This window comes from Nomascus leucogenys, chromosome 4, assembly GCF_006542625.1.
Source record: "Nomascus leucogenys isolate Asia chromosome 4, Asia_NLE_v1, whole genome shotgun sequence".
Lineage (NCBI taxonomy): Eukaryota > Metazoa > Chordata > Mammalia > Primates > Hylobatidae > Nomascus > Nomascus leucogenys.
The window spans coordinates 57,228,706-57,247,070 of NC_044384.1; the positions used below are offsets into that span (position 1 = coordinate 57,228,706).

Below are 18,365 nucleotides of genomic sequence, written 5' to 3' on the forward strand. Positions count from 1 at the left end.
ATTCACTGCCTAGGCCAAATGGAACTGAAGAACTTTCCCACCCACCCTACGAGTGATACATCAAATTAGGGATAAGGTGCCATCTCTTTCTTCTTCTTGGAGTGGATTAGTTCCCCCTCTTTGTGCTTCTCCCCAGAGACACAAGGACAGATAAGCCTCTGGTGTTGCTAATAATCTCCCAGTGAGCCATTCTATTACTGTACCTGCCTACTTGGGCTCATTCTGTAAAGAAATTCAACCCATAAGAGTGCCTCAGCACACAAAAATGTACTTCATCACTCCTCAGAGCAAGATGGCTTCTTGGATCAACATTTTATTCCTTCCCTCCCTTGACCGAGACACTAAACAGACCCATAATAAACCATCCTCAACTGCACAAGTAAGAAAATTATTCTTAGGGCCAAGACACGTTGTTCTCCAAAACTGTTTCTCTCTTTTATTTGTAAGAATCAAGGAACTAGAAACTACAATTTGGGAGCAGAGAAGATTAATGGAAGTGTTCATGTTTCTAAAAAAAAATAAAGAGTTTTATTCTCCAATACCTTTCCAGTGGGGCTGCTGTTTCACTCACATGATCTGGGTGGATGGGTCAGTGTTTAATCTTTGCTTTACCAAGGAGGGTCCTGAGGAGGCTGGAAGACACTGGTTAAGGTCACAAGGCCAGTCCTTCCCAGGAGCTGGGATTGCCTGCTCTGAAGTTCCTCCCTCCCCTGCCTGGGCTGTGTCTGACACCCCCGCAGACCATCTTTCAGGGCTTAACTGCACCAGTCCACATAGTGAGGCTGATACAGGCCGCCTGGTGACAGGAGGCTGTCTGGCGTGTGGATTTCCTCTCATTCGGAAGATAGCACTGTAAAAATATGATCTTACATCCACAAAGTGACCCCTGCTTTTGGAGCAATGGGTGCTCTGTAAAGAAACACCCCAGGGATGGGTGTTCTTCCCTGCCCCTTTTATTCCCTCCACACTGATAGGAAGCTCTTAATAGCATCAAAAAGGCGTCCTCTGTCTGGGGTCTCCAGTGCTGCTCAGGGGTCATCTCAGAAGAAATGAAGTATAGTGGGCAGCTGCAGGGGGCCCTGGTTCTGCCTGACACAAGCGCCGCCATGGCTTGTTTACACATCTAAGATTACTTGAATAATCTTGCAGATGAGAAGCAATTGGATCAGTGTTTTCCTGGAGAGAAAAGTAGACACTGAACACTGAAAGGAAAACTGCCGCTTTGGTGAGGTGAGCCCTGGAGCAGGTGTCCAGTATCTCTCCCTTCACTGAGATTTCTTTGCCATTCTCATGGCAACTCATTCCTCAAATAAGCATCAGCTGAATTCCTACTTTGTGTTGGGTATTGAGCTAGGCTTGGAGATACAGAGATAAACATTTCCTGAAATAGAACAAGAAGAACCAGAGTGCTGAGGCAAGTCTACATCTGTTGAGAGTAGGTTGAACCAGGGAAAGCAAAACAAAGTCCAAGTCCAAAGGGCAGAAGGAAGGCCAAGAGCAGAGTTCATATACTTGTCGGGGTTGGAGCTGAGGTATCTGAGGTTTACCTGTCTTGACTCAGGTCAGTAAATACACATTTTCATTGAAACATCAACTAGTATCTTCATTATGGTCAGCTTGATAGTACTCACTTCTATCTTTTTAAAACTTTTTATATTTTTTATTTTTTTTTGAATTATGGATTCAGAGGGTACGTGTATTGGTTTGTTGCATGGATATATCGCATAATGGCAAGGTTTGGGCTCCTAGTATACCCATCACCCAAATAGTGAACACTGTACCCAATAGATAATTTTTCAACCCTCACCTCCTTCTACCCTCTCCTCTTTTGGAGTCCCCACTGTCTATTATTTCTATCTTTTTGTCCATATGTACTCATTGTTTAGTTCCCACTTATAAGTAAGAACATATGCTATTTTATTTTCTGCTTCTGAATTGTTTCACTTAGAATAATTACTTCCAGCTCTTCATGTTGCTGCAAAAGACATGATTTCATTCTTTTTTATGCTGCATAGTATTCCATGGTGTGTGTATATATATATATATACATATATATATATATATAATATTTTCTTTATCCAATTATCCATTGATGTACACTTAGGTTTGTTTTGTGACTTTGCCATTGTGAATAATGCTGCAATAAACAATGAGTGCAGGTGTCTTTTTTATGTAACGATTCCTTTTCCTCTGGATAGATGTGGAATTGCTGGGACAAATGGTAGTTCTATTTTTAATTCTTTGAGGAATCTCCATACTTTTTTCCATAGAGGCTGTACTAACTTGTATTCCCATCAGCAGTGTATTAACACTCCCTCTTCTCCACAGCCTCACCAATATCTCTTATTTTTTGACTTTTTAAAAATGGCCATTCTGACTGATGTGAGTGATTTCTCATTGTGGTTTTAGTTTGCATTTTCTGATGATTAGTGATGTTAAGCATTGGTTCATATGTTTATTGGCTGCTTGTGTGTGTTCTTTAAAGAAATGTCTGTTCATATCCTTTGCCCACTTTGGCTATTGTTTTTTTTTTCTTGTTGAGTTGTTTGAGTTCCTTGTAGATTCTGAATACTAGTCTTTTGTTGTATGCATAGTTTGCAAATATTTTCTCCAATTCTGTAGGTTCTCACTTTACTCCGTTGATTGTTTCTTTTGCTGTGCAGAAGGTTTTTAGTTTAATTAAATCCTATTTGTCAGCTGGAGGCATCACACTACATGACTCCAAACTATACTACAGGGCTGCAGAAATCAAAACAGCATGGTACTGGTACAAAAACAAACACATAGACCGATGGAACAGAATACAGAACCTAGAAATAAGATCTCACATCTACAACTATCTGATCTTTGACAAACCTGACAAAAACAAGCAATGGGGAAAGGATTCCCTATTCAATAAATGGTGTTTGGATAACTGGCTAGTCATATGCAGAAGACTGAAACTGGACCTCTTCCTTATACCATGTACAAAAATCAACTCAAGATGGATAATCACATAAATATAAAACCCAAGCTATAAAAACCCTGGAAGAAAACCTAGGCAGTACCATTCAGGACATAGTCCCTGGCAAAGATTTCATGACAAAGACACCAAAAGCAATTGCAACAAAAGCAAAATTGACAAATGGGATCTAATTAAACTAAAGAGATCCTGTACAGCAAAAGAAACTATCAATAGAGTAAACAAACAACCTACAGAATGGGAGAAAATTTTTGCCAACTATACATCTGACAAAGGTCTAATATTCAGCATCTGGCAAGTGTATTAGCCTATTCTCACATTGCTATAAAGACCTACCTGAGACTGGGTAATTTATGAAGAAAAGGGGTTTAATTGACTGACACTTTCACAAGCTGTACAGGGGGCACAGCTGGGGAGGCTTACACAGCTCAGGAAACTTACAATCCTGGTGGAAGGGTGAAGGGGAAGCAAGCACATCTTCACATGGTGGCAGGAGAAAGGGTGAAAGGGGAAGTACTACATATGTTTAAACAATCAGATCTCCTGAGAACTCACTCACTATCATGAGAACAGCAAGGAGGAAATCTGCCCCCATGATCCAATCACCTCCTACCAGGTCCCTCCCCCAATACTGGGGATTACAATTCAACATAAGATTTGCATGAGGACACAGAGCCAAAAACCATATCAAGAAGGAACTTAATTTAAAAGAAAAAACAAACAAACCTATTAAAAAGTGGGCAAAAGACTTGAACAGATACTTTTCAAAAGAAGACATACATTTGGCCAACAATTATATGAAAAAGAGCTCAACAGCACTGATCATTAGAAAAATGCAAATCAAAACCACAGTGAGATACCATCTCATACCAGTCAGAATGGCCGTTATTAAAAAGTCAAAAAAAATAACAGATGCTGGTGAGGCTGTAGAAATTAGTTCAACCATTGTGAAAGATAATGTGGTGATTCTTCAAAGACCTAAAGACAGAAATACCATTTGACCCGGCAATTCCATTACTGGGTATACACCCAAAGGAGTTTAAGTCATACTATTATAAAGACACATGGTGTGTATGTTCATTGCAGCACTATTCACAATAGCAAAGACATGGAATCAGCCTAAATGTTCACCAATAACAGATTGGATAAAGAAAATGTGGTACATATACACCATGGAATACTACATGGCCATAAAAAAGAACAAGATCTTGTCCTTTGCAGCAACATGAATGGAGCTCGAGGTCATTATGCTAAGCTAACTAATGCAGGAACATAAAACCAAATACTGTATGTTCTTACTAATAAGTGGGAGCTAAATGATGAGAAGACATGGACACATAGAGGGGAACAATATGCACTGGGGCCTATTAGAGGGTGGAGGGTGGGAGGAAGGAGGGGATCAAGAAAAATAATTAATGAGTACTAGGCTTAATACTGGGGTGATAAAATAATCTGTACAACAAACCCCCATGACACTAGTTTACCTAGGTAACAAACCTGCACATGTACCCCTGAACTTAAAACAAAGGTTAAAAAAAATTTCATTTGTCTACTTTTGTTCTTGTTGTATTAGCTTTTGAGGTCTTAGTCATTAATTCTTTGCCTAGGCAAATGTCCAGAACAGTTTTCTCCAGGTTTTCTTTTAGGATTTTTATAGTTTCAGGGTTTTTTTAAAAAAATAGTTTTAAGTCTTTAATTAATCTTGAATGAATTATGGTGGGAAATAGGGATCTAGTTTCATTCTTCTGCATATGGCTACCCAATTTTCCTAACACCATTTATTGAACAGGGTGTCCTTTCCCCATTTTTTGGGGGTCAACTTTGTTGAAGGTCAGTTGGATGTACACATGTGGCTTTATTTCTGGATTCTCCATTCTGTTCCACTGGTCTATGGGTCTGTTATTGTACCAGTACCATGCTGTTTTGGGTACTGTTGCTTTGTAGTATAGTTTGAAGTCAGGTAATGTGATGCCTCCAACTTTGTTCTTTCTGCTTAGGATCACTTTGGTTGTTCAGGCTGTTTTTTGGTTTCATATAAATTTTAGGATTTTTTTGTAATTCTGCAAAAAATGATGTTGGTGATTTGATAGAAATTGCACTGAATCTGTACATTGCTTTGGGCAGTGTGGTCATTTTAATGATATTGATTCTTGATATCAATATTCTTGATATTGATATTGATATTGATTCTTGATATCAATCCATGAGCTTGGGATATTTTTCTATTTGTTTGTGTTATCCATCATTTCTTTCATCAGTGTTTTGTAGTTCCTGTAGAGATCTTTCACCTCCTTGGTTAGATGTACTCGTAGGTATTTGTGTGTTTGTGTGTGGCTATTGTAAATGGGATTGAGTTCTTAATTTGTTTTTCAGCTTGAACATTATTCATGTATAGAAATGTTACAGATGTTTGCATATTCATTTTGAATCCTGAAACCTTACCAAACTCATTTATCAAGCCTAGGAATCTTTTTGAAGAGTCTTTAGGGTTTTCTGGGTGTAAAATAATGTCATGAGTGAACAGAGATAATTTAACTTCCTCTTTTCCAATTTAGATGCATTTTATTTCTTTCTCTTGCCTGATAGCTCTGGCTAGGATTTCCAGTACTACGTTAACTAGGAGTGGTGAGAGTGGGCATCCTTGTCTATTTCTGGTTCTTAGAAGGAATGCTTTCAACTTTCCCCATTCAGTATGATCTTAGCTGTAGGTTTGCCTTATATGGCTCTTATTATTTTGAACTATATTCTTTTGATGCTAGTTTGATGAAGATGTTAGTCATGAAAAGATGTTGGATTATCAAATGCTTTTCTGTATCTATTGAAATAATCATTTAGTTTTTGTTTTTAATTCCGTTTTTGTGGTGAATCACATTTATTGATTTCCTTATGTTGAACTTCCTTGCATCCCTGGAATAAAACCCACTTGATCATGTGGGAATAAAATCCACAGCACATCATATTATCTTTTTGATATGCTGTTGGATTCAGTTTGCTAGTATTTTGTTGAGGATTTTTGTGTGTGTTCATCAGAAATATTGGCCTGTAATTTTCTTTTTTGTGTGTCCTTGCTTGATTTTGGTGTCAGAGTGATACCAGTTTTATAGAATGAGATGGGAAATAATCCCTCCTCCTTCATTTTTTGAAATAGTTTCAGTAAGATTGATATTAGTTCACCTTTGTACATCTGGTAAAATTCAGCTGTGAATTTGTCTGGTCTTGGACTTTCTTGGGAGTGTACTTTAAATTACTGATTTAATTTTATGACTTATTATTGGTTTGTTCACAATGTCTATTTATTCCTGGATCAATTTGGGAGTTGTATGTTTCCAGGAATTTATCCATTTCCTCTAGGTTTTCTAGTTTGTGCACAGAGGTGCTCATGGTACTCTCTAATGATCTTTATTATTTCTGTCATTATATTCTAATATCACCTTTATCATTTCTGATTGTGTTTTTTTGGATCATTTCTCTTTTTTTCTTGGTGACTCCTAGCTAGCAATCTATCAATTTAGCTTATCCTTTCGAAGAAAAATATTTTTGTTTCATTGATCTTTTATATCTATTTGGTCTCAGTCTCATTTAGTTCTGCTCTGATCTTCGTTATTTATTTTTTTCTGCTAGCTTTGAGTTTGGTTTGTTCTTGTTTTTCTAGCTCTATGAAGTGGAATATTAGGTTGTTAATTTGTGATCTTTCTATCTTTTTGTAGGCATTTAACACTATAAGCTTTCCTCTGAGCTCTGCTTTTGTTGTATCCCAAATGTTTTGGTATGTTGTGTCCCTATTTTTATCCAGTTCAAAAAATTTCTTGATTTCTCTCTTAATTTTATTTACTCAAAGATTGTTCAGGAGCAAGTTATTTAGTTTCCATGTATTTGCATAATTTTGAGAGTTCCCCTTGGTGTTCATTTTTAATTTTATTTCACTGTGGTCTGAGAAGATATTTGATATGATTTTAATTTTTTCAAATGTATTGAGACTTGCTTTATGGCCAAGCACATGGTTTATTTGGAGAATGTTTCACCTGTGAATAAGAAAAATGCATATTCTACAGTTGTTGGGTAGAGTGTCCAGTAAATGTTTATTAGGTCCATTTGCTCTAGAGTCCAGTTTATACCCAGTTTCTTTTTTTAAAATTTTTACTTTTTAAGCTATCTCCTACTGGAAGGAACATCCAGAGTTTCTTTGTTGATTTTCTGCCTTTATGATCTGTCTCATACTGTCAATGGGGTGTTGAAGTCCCTTACTATTATTGCGTTGCCATCTATCTATTTTCTTAGGTCTAATAGTATTTGTTTTATGAATCTGGGTGCTCTGATATTGGGTGCATATACATTTAGGGTAGTTAAATGGTTTTGCTGAATTGAACCCTTTATCATCATATAATGACCTTCTTTGTTTTTTTCCACTGTTGTTGATTTGAAGTCTATTTTATCTGATATAAGTATCTGATACTTATATCAAAACTCCTGCTTGTTTTTGTTTTCAGTTTGTGTGATCACAAACTGAAAACATCTTTACTTTGAGTCTGTGGGCATCTTTACCTATTAGATGATACTCTTGTAGGCGACTAATTGTTGGGTCTTGTTTTTTAAATCCATTTTGCCAGTCTATATCTTTTAAGTGGAGCATTTAGGCCATTTACTTTCAAGTTAATATTGAAAAGTTTTCCTCCAGTCATAATGTTGATAGCTAGTTGCTTTGTAATCTCAATTGTGTAATTGCTTAATAGGATCTGTGAGCTTTGTACTTAAGTTTACTTTTATGTTGGTGCATATTGCCCTTTTGTTTCCATGTTTAGAATGCCTTTGAGCATTTCTTGTAGGACCAGTCTTGTTGTGATGAATTCCCTTAATGTTTGCTTGCCTGGAAAGACATTATTTTTCTTTCATTTATGAAGCTTATTTAGGCAGGATAGAACATTCTTGGCTGGCTTTTTTTTTTTTCTTAAAGAAGGCTGAAAATAGGCCCCCAATTTCTTCTGTTTATAAGGTTTCTGATGAGAAGTCCACTGTTAGTCTGATGGGGTTTTCTTTATAGGTAGTTTGACACTTCTCTCCAGGTGCTTTTAAAATTTTTTCTTTCAACTTGACCTTAGATAGTCTGATGACTATGTACCTTGGTGATGTTCTTCTTGTAAAGTATCTCCCAGGTGTTATCTGCATTTCTTGTGTCTGGATGTCTACATCTCAAGCACGATCATGAAAAAACTGACTGCTGTGTCACCACCACCAAAGGATCACACTAGGTCTTTAGCCATGGATCCTAACCAAAATAAAAATTCTGAAGTGACAGATAAAGAATTCAAAATATGGATTATAAGGAAGCTCAATTCAATCCAAGAGAAAGTTTAAAAAACAACACAAAGAAATCAGATAAATAATTCAGGATATGAAAGAAGAGAGAGAGATCTTTTTAAAAAAAAACAACTTCTGGAAATGAAAAATTCACTGAAGGAATTTCAAAATACAGTTGAAAGCTTTAATAATAGACTAGATCAAGCAAAAGAAAGAATTTCAGAGCTTGAAGACCAGTCCTTCAAATTAACCCAGCCAGAAAACAAATAAAGAAAAAATAATTTAAAAAACTGAACAAAGCCTTTGAGAAATATGGCATTGTGTAAAGCAACAAAACCTATGAGTTACAGGCATTCCTGAGAAAAAAGAAAAAGTTAAAAATTTGAAAAAAATATTTGAATTTTCACTTCTAATTAAGAACATTTTATTCCTAGTTAAAATGTGTTATATGTACTTGATACTACTTAATCTAAACTATTGAATGATTTTTCACCTTGAAAGTTCATCACTTATGAAGTGATTTTATGTCAGAGATTTGCTTCAAAGTAACAAAATAGAAGAAACAAATGGCACATGGATGAGGCAAGATAGGCCAAGAATTGAAAATTGCTTAATTTGGCTGATGGGTACATGAGAATTCATTATTTTATTTTCCTTGCTCAGACAGATATATGCTTAGTAGTGCTATTCTCTTAAAAATGGTCCCAAGCATATCTAAGTCAGTATGAAAGTTCAAAAATTAACAAACCTAGTTCTAAAATGGTCTGGTTGTATGACATTTGACCAGTTCTTAACTGTTCTAGGCCTCTGTGTTTTTTGTAGATGGTTATTAGTTAGTTACAACTGACTGTCTTGAGGACTTCAGGGGAAAAATGTATTATTCTAGAGAAATGTCTTAATCACCATTGAATTTTGAATTTTACTTCACCTTGCTTTATCTGAAGACAAAATAAATTATGTCCTAAGTGTGTAAATGCCATCACGCCATCACTGTTTGTTCTTAGAAAGCAATGATACTGGAAAACATGATCCAGAAAGAGACAGGAACAGGAATAAAAATGTGAAATGAAACTTTTTTTTTTTTTTTTGGAGACTGACTCTCACTCTGTTGCCTAGGCTGGAGTGCAGTGGCACAATCTCAGCTCACTGCAAGCTCCGCCTCCCAGGTTCACACCATTCTCCTGCCTCAGCCTCCTGAGTAGCTGGTACTACAGGCGAGCACCACCACACCCAGCTAATTTTTTGTATTTTTAGTAGAGATGGGTTTTCACCATGTTAGCCAGGATGGTGTCGATCTCCTGACCTCGTGATCTGCCCACCTCAGCCTCCCAAAGTGCTGGGATTACAGGCATGAGCCACTTTGCCCGGCCTGAAATGAAACTTTAAAGATAATCCCCAAACCATTAATAGCTAGAGAGACATTGAAGAGTGATTTGGTGCAGATTTTAATGCACATAATCTATTTAGAAGTAGCTTTTTAACCAACTAGACTAAATAGTCCAGGAAAGGCATGAAAATAGTTAGCAGTCACTCAGGAAAACTTTCACAGATATCAAGGAGATTTTAGGAGATTTACTACATGAATGCTGGAGCACTAATTAAGGTGTTGAAAAGAAGATAGTTGAACCTGGAAAATCTTTGTATTCAGTAACCTAAAAGTAGAGCTTAAAGGAGTGAGCTTGACTTCTGACAAAATACAGTGAATTAAGCATATGTTTTTATTTGCTCCTTCCCCAAATCCCATCAAATGGCAATAAAGGAATTTTTTTTAAAAGATTCACAAGAAAGAGAAGATTGGAAAAGAAGACCAGAAAATAAAATGTTGGAAGTGGGAACGCAAATGGGAAAAGGGAATCCTAAGCCAGCAGTGAGGAAAGCAGAAGTTCATCTGATTTATACAGAAAAATTTGTCTAAGGTGAAGGAATGGGCAGTGCTAGATTCTTCTGGAAGTGGGACTGAAAATAGAGATTGAGTAAGGAAGATTGTTTGAAAGTCTAAACTATCCAGATCCCGTATTTCTCCCCACAGTCTGATAAACCACCCAGGGACCAGCCATTTTTTGACTCTAGAAAAAGAATATTGTTTAAAAAAGGGAAACAAAGGGAACTTCAGGTTCAGTTGAGGTTGGAGGTACTGAACAGAAAATGAAGATTTGGATAATATTTGCGTCTTGGATTCTGAGCCAGCCCTCTTCCTACATTCAGGTCCCAGAATATTGGTCTTCATCCTCCAAAGAAGAGGCTGGAGATTTTTCCCAAGGGAATATGATTGGTTCAACAGGAAATATCTAAAGAGATGCTGAAAATTTGCCATTTAAATGTCTCAACCAGATCCCAATAAAGTAAAGCTCAGAATAGACAAACCTCCCCCACTCTTAGAGGGTATTAGTGCCCCTATTTTAAATAAATATGAACCTTCAACCCAGAAACATCAGATAACAGGAAAGTATCTATAGAGATCAAAATAAGCAGAAACAGGCAACGTGGAGAACAAATGTGAGCTTTTAAAAAACATGTCCACAAATTATTTGGCATTTCTCACATCAAAGGGGAGAGTCTAATTCCTCTATCCTTGAATATGGGCTAGTCTTAGAAACTTGCTTCTAAAGAATATATTGTGATAATGCTGGGCTGTGTGATCTTTTTAGGCAAGGTTAGAAAAAGTGATGTAGCTCTCACATGATGTTTTCTCTCTCTCTTTCTGTCTCTCATTTTTCTCCATTTACCCTTGGAAACCCAGCCATTATGCTATTAAGAAGTCAAGTATCCATATGAAAAGATGGCATAAGGTATATTAATCACAGTTCCAGCTGAGATTTTAGCATTAGCCAGTACCAATGACAAGATATGTGAATGAATGAGAATTCCATACCCAGTTTTTGAGCCACCTAGCTAATGCCAAGTGGAGCAAAGACAAGCTGTCCTCACAGGGTCTTACCAAAGCTACAGTTCATGAGCAAAATAAATACTATTGTTATATTAAACCAATAATTTTTGAAATGGTTTGTTATGCAGTAATAGAAAACTTGAACACAGATAATTTCCAGGGAGAAGAAATTTTAAAATTTACAGTCAATTCTTCTTCTGGCTGAGATGAGGTAACAGGTACCTGATTTATCATCTTGCCTGAAACAGTTGAAATCTGGACAAAATGTATAGAACAGTGGTTATTAAGATATTGAAAGTCAGGCAACAAAATACCTTGATCCCTGAGAAAAAGGAGATAAGTGAAGTTAGCTCTACAGTTGTCCCAGATTACTACTTAGAGAAAGTTTCCAGGCTGTGTTGTAAAGAGAAGGAATTCAGGCAGAGCCTAGTGGTCTCCTTACATTGGGGAAGCAGAGCTGGAAATCTAAGGAGGCCAAAGAGAGTACAGTTTACAGGGCAAAGTACTAGAGAGAAGAGAACTAGAGGGGTAGGGGGCAGAGGAGAGAGAGAGAGAAGACGCACAAGCTCTAGAGATCTGAGAAGGTATGTTCCCTCAGCTCAGTGTTCAGCTGAGTACTGATCAATGCATGCCTATGAGGAAATCACTCAAGGCCAGGGGAAAAAACACACAAAAGAATTATAGTGACTAACCCTCAGAGCTCACAAAAGGCACTGGAATAACGACTGTCCCACCAGCCAGAGCGAAACGTCTCATGATTCACAGGACACAAGATAGAGTATAAAGATGGGTGTTGCTTTGGTAGAAGTGCAAAAGTAGCCCTAGATTAAATGCTTCTCTGGTCTCATCTAGGAAAGCTTAAAAGCACAACTTGAAAGGAGTAAACTGTTTCCAAGTAATTTAATTGCATCAAAGATTGGAGCCCAAAATATTTATAGAAATGCAACAATAGGGCAGGGCGCCGTGACTCATACCTGTAATCTCAGCACTTTGGGAGGCCGAGGCAGGCAGATCACCTGAGGATGGGAGTTTGAGACCAGCCTGACCGACATGGAGAAATCCTGTCCCTACTGAAAATACAAAATTAGCCGGGCGTGGTGGCACATGCCTATAATCCTAGCTACTCGGGAAGCTGAGGCAGGAGAATCACTTGAACCCGGGAGGCGGAGGTTGCGGTAAGCTGAGATCGTGCCATTGCACTCCAGCCTGGGCAACAAGAGCAAAACTCTGTCTCAAAAAAAAAAAAAAATAACAATATATAGCATCCTAGAAGCTAAAATTCACCATGTGTAGCATGCAACAAAAAATTAGCAGGTATGTAACAAAGCAGGAAAATATGATATATAATAAGAAAATCAACCAAGATTGACAAAGATAATAAAATTAGTAGACTAGGGCATTAAAATAGTTATTACAACTATATTCTGTATGTTCAAGAATCTGAATGAAAGATTAAACAAGTTAAATAGAGACTTGAAAGACATTAAAAAAAGACCAAAATTGAATCTCTAGGGATGAAACCTACAATTTCTTGGTTAAAGAATACATGGTATGGGATTAATGCATATTAGAAATTGCTGAAGAAAAGATTAATGGAATTGAAGATATCATAATAGAAATTATCCAAAATGAAACATACAAAGAAAAAAGATGAAAGACTGAACAGAGTATCAGTGAGTAGTGGGACAACTTCAAGCAGCCTAGCATACATTTAATTAAAGACTCTGAAGGGAAGGGAAGGGCAGAAAAAAAATTGAAGAAATAATGGTTAATTTTTTTTCCAAATTTGGTGAAAATTGTAAACTGCAGGTCTAGGAAGCTAAATAAACCCCAAGCAGGAAAATCTTAAGAAAACTACTCCAATGAACATTATAATCAAATTGCCTAAAACTAGTGATATAGAGAAAAAGAATCTTAAAAGTAATCAGAAAAATAAGACACATATGTAATGAAGAAAAAAGAGAAGGGTAAGAGCAGATTTCTTGCCACAAACAAGGAAAACTAGTGGCAATAGAGCACTATGTTTAATGTACTAAAAGAAAAAAAAGCCAACTTATAATTCTTTACCCAGCAAAACTATCTTTCAAAAATACCTGTAAAAACTGAAAGAATTTATCACTATCAGACCTGCACAATAAGGAATGTTAAAGGAAGTCCTTCAAGCAAAAGAAAAGTGGTATTAGATGGAAATCCTGATCTAAACAAAACAAAGAAGAGCACCAGAAAGGGAAAATACATAAGAAGAGAAAAAAAATATGTCTTATTATTAAATATTTAAATCTCTTTAATAGATAATTGGATAGTTTAAATCAAAAATAATAACAATGTATTATAAACTCATATTTGTAGAATTAAAATATGTGACAAGAGCATAAAGACAGGGAAATAAGTAATGAAAGTATAGGCTTGTGAGATTCTTACACTGTATGTCAAGTGGTGTAATATCACTTGAAGGCAGACAGAAATAATAAAAATATGTATTTTTAACTTTGAAACCAATCATTAAATTAAATAATACATAACTTTGGCTAATTAGGAAAAAAGATATAAAATGGAAAAAAAATTCCTTCCAAAGAAAGCAGAAAAAGAGAAAAAGGGGAGCAAAGATTAGAAATAAAAAAGAAAACCCACAGCTGTCCCATGTTTAAACACAACCATATGTGTGTGTATATATATAAATGTATGTTTATAAAAAATGTTTATATATGTGTCTAAACCCAACCACATAAAAATTTCATTAAATGTAAATTTTTTAAACACCTCAATTAGAAGGCAGACATTGTCAGATTGGATAAAAAAGCAAGAACCCTAAAATCAATGGAAACACAAAAATGTCCGCCTTTATCACCTCTATTCAACGTTGTAGTGGAGGTTCTAGTCAGGACAATTAGGCAAGAAAAAGAAATAAAATGTATCTAGATTGAAAAAGAGAAAGTAAAAGCTATTTCTATTTCAGATGACATAATCTAGTACATAAATAATTGTAAAGAACTTCCCCGAACCCATTTGATCTCATACCTGAGTCCAGCAGAATTGCAAGATACCACATTAATATATAAAACTCAATTATATTTCTATACCCTAGCAATAAAGAATCCAAAAATGAAATTATAAAAACAATTTCATGTATATGTACATCTCATGGAAATACACAATTGCTCAAAATTAATTGAATATTTAGGAAAAAATTTAACAAAATGAAAAACTTTTATTCTGAAAACCATAAAACATGGTTGGAAAAAATTAAGGAACACCTTATTAAATGGAAAAGTATCCCACGTTCGTGGAATGGAAGACAATATTGTCAAAATAGCAATACTTGCCAAAGTTATCTACAGATTCAATGCAATTTTATAGAAATTTTAGCTGACTTTCTTTTGCAAAAATTGACAAGCTGATCCCAAAATTCATATGGAAATGAGGGAATCCAAATAGCCAAAACAATCTAGGATACATACTTTCTGATTTCAAAACTTACTATAATGCTACAATAATCAAGACAGTGTAGTATTGGTGTGAGGCTGGAAATATAGATCAATGGGATAAAATTGAGAATCCAGAAGTAAACTTTTAGATTTGTGATTAACTGATTTTTCAACAAGGGTTTCAAGACCATTTAAAGGGGAAAGAATAGTCTTTCCAACAAATGGTGCTAGAATAACTAGATATCCACACATAAAAGGAAGAAGTTGGACCCACTTCATGCCACAAACAACTCAAAATGGACCAAGGACCTAAATGTATGAGTAAAACTATAAAACTTTTAGAAGAAAACATTGATGTAAATATTCATGACTTTGGATTAAGCAATGATTTCTTAGCTGTGACACCAAATGCAGTGAAAGAAAATGAAAGCTAAGTTGCATTTAATCGAAATAAAAAAGTGTTGCACTGCAAAGGACATCATCAAGAAAGTAAAAAGAACCCACAGAATAAGAGAAAATATCTGCAAATTATGTATCTAATAGGGGATATGTCTCCAGACCATATAAAGAGCTCATATAAAAAGACAACCTAATTAAAAATGTGCAAAGAATTTGAATAACTATTTCTCCAAAGATATACAAATGGCCAGTAAACACATGAAAAGATGATAAATATCATTAGCCATCAGAGAAATAAAAATCAAAAGTGGAATGAGATACCAATTCGTATCCACAAGGGTAGCTATAATAAAAAAGATAAACAACAACAAGCATTGCCAAGAATATGGAAGATTTGGAACCCTCATACATTGCTGGTGGCAATGCAAAATGGTGCAGCTGCTATGGAAAACAGTTTAATAGTTTCTCAAAAAGTTAAACATAGAGTTAGTGTATAACCCAGCAATTCCACTCCTAGGCATCTACGCAAGAGAAATGAAAACATACATCCACACAAAAACACACCCCAGTGTTTATAGCAATATTGTTTATAATAGCCAAAAAGTGGAAACAACCCGAATGTCCATCAACTAACAAATGGATAAACAAAATATATATCCATATGATGGAACATTATTCAGCCATAAAAAGGAATAAAGTGCTGATACATGCTACAACATGGACGAAACTTTAAAACATTATGTGAAGCAAAAAAAGTCAGACACAAAAATTCACATATTATACAATACCATTTATATGAAATATCCAGAATAGACAAATCCATAGAGACAGAAAGTATGTTAGTGGCTGCCCAGATAGTTGCTTGAGAGGGAGTGGAGAGTGACTACTAATGCCTATGTGGTTTCTTTTTCTTTTAGGGGTAGCAAAAATGTTCTAAAATTAGAGTGTAGAGATGCTTGCTCAACTTTGTAATATATACTGAAAATCATTGATTTTGTATACTTTAAATGGATGAATTTTATGGTGTGGAAATTATATCACATAAAGATGTCAAAATAAATGAATAAGCAAAAAGTGAAGTGAAATACACTCTAATCATGTCTCCCAAAAGATGATCAAATATTTTGCAAATATTTATTGGAACTTTTTTGCCTTTATCATAATGTATACATGTTTTATGATTGTTATTTTTAAAGGGGCTTATTCTATAGATACTGTCCAAATATTTTGAAAATCTTATTTTTATGCAGGGAGTACTTTTCACATCAATGTATACATATTTCAGTATTTATAAAGGCTGCAAATTAACCTATTGCATTGGTATCTCATAGTTTATTTAAACATTTGTTTTTTGATGAACATTTAGGGAATTTCTAATGATTTCCTTTTCAAACAAAGCTCCAGTGAATGTCTTTATAGATTTATCTTTGAGCAGTCGTGTATTTCCATAAGATGTCTTCCTTCAATGAGAATTGTCTTCAAAGTTTTTTTTTTATTTTTTGATTTTTGAGATGGAGTCTCACTCTGTCACCCAGGCTGGAGTGCAGTGGCACGATCTCGGCTCACTGCAATCTCCGCCTCCCGGGTTCAAGTGATTCTTCTGCCTCAGCCTCCTGAGTAGCTGGGACTCTAGGTGCACACCACCACGCCTGGCTAATTTTTGTATTTTTAGTAGAGACAGGGTTTCACCATGTTGGCCAGGCTGGTCTCAAACTCCTGACCTCAGGTGATCCATGTGCCTCAGCCTCCCAAAGTGCTGGGATTACAGACGTCAGCCACCGCACCTGATGTCAAAGTTATTTTTATAAGAAACTAGGAGACGCTTATTAGGTGCTGCTAGTTACCGAACAAGCTGGAAGCTTTCCACAATTCCATTCTATCTCTTAAAGCCCATCTGTTGTCTAAAGTTTTTTTTTTTTTCATCTTTTAAGTTCCAGAGTACATGTACAGGATGTGCAGGTTTGTTACATAGGTAAACGTGTGCCATGGTGGTTTGCTGCACAGATAAAAAAAATACAGAACACTTCGCAAATTTGCATGTCATCCTTGTGCAGGGACCATGTTCATCTTCTCTATATCATTCCAATTTTAGTATATTTGCTGCCGAATTGAACACTGAAGTTTTTTTCTTAATACATAAATTACCTTTTTGAAAAGGGGAGGTATTTTTTCATATCCATGAATATTTTCATTCTTGTTGAGTGTATCAATTATTAAATATATTATCTGACTAACTGACTTACATTTTGGGAATAGCTACTAAAAACAAAACAAAACAAAACAAAACTTGCTGGTCCAAATAGTTAAAGCCCAAAGCTAAGATACTCGGTAATTTTTGGGGGGGTTAAAGAGTATACATTATTCAGTTGAGGTTCTGATAAAGTAGTGTACACATACTGCAAATTCAAGCTGTCCCTAGCCATTACTAGCTTGTGTAACCAAACTTTACATAGAGGATTTTTGTTAGGAACTCTAGCATTGCCACAGTTTGCAGTCAATACTGAATGAGGCTTCTCAACTCTTGCTCTTTTCTTTCTTAGCTAAGTGAGCTATGATATTGGTCAAATAACTGCCTAAAATTAATTTCCAAATGGTAATCATCCTTGATCTTTAAAGGAAAAGATTGATACTGAAACCAACATGTATGTTGGTCCTTACAACTTTAGATATATGTGACTTCATGAAAATAATTCCCATTTTAATTAATTTGCTAAGGGTTATTAATTAATCTGTACTTACGTCTTAAGTTAAAGTGGATATGATAGAAAATAGATGATAGATAACACACGGCATATGTTATTTCTATTATATAATTAATGCACAAATATATGCCTATATAATACATACGCAGACAGAAGTTTTGATGGCATTCTTAGCGCATCATAATACTATTGCCCATATAATTAGTAGTTCCCCCATTTTTGACTTAAACTAAAATTGCATTTTGAATTGTGATTCAGACTTCTTTCTGCTTACCAAGAAAGAAAAAATAGACATCCATATTCACCAGAATAGAGAAATTTGTATCAAAGTGTGAGGAAGTAAACTGACTATGTTTGTTTAAAGAGAGAGCAAAGGGTGGTAGATCATTTTAGTTGGGCTGATATAAAAAATGCCTTCCAAGGACACAATTAACAAATACCAAGATGCTTAATTTTAAACTACAGCACCTACCTGTAGTTTGTATATTTTTATACTACTTTATTGACTAAATCCATTAAATATTTTCCTTTAAATTACTTGTATTCATTTTTAGAGTTATTCCAATTCTGAGTATTTTAGTTCTATTATAAAGTGTAAAATCTCTAAGCAGAAAATTTATGACTGTTTTTCTGATAAATGTCTAATGATGATCCAGGAAACTTTGATTTAGTAAATAAATAATAAACTTTTATTC

At 35.4% G+C, this 18,365-nt stretch overlaps 1 non-coding gene across 1 annotated transcript; it reads right to left on the bottom strand.

Moving 5' to 3' along the window:
* Positions 1-16,977: 16,977 nt before the first annotated feature.
* On the bottom strand, positions 16,978-17,084 carry LOC115834872. The gene has a single exon (XR_004029873.1). It is a non-coding gene; the product is annotated as a U6 spliceosomal RNA (small nuclear RNA).
* Positions 17,085-18,365: the final 1,281 nt, after the last annotated feature.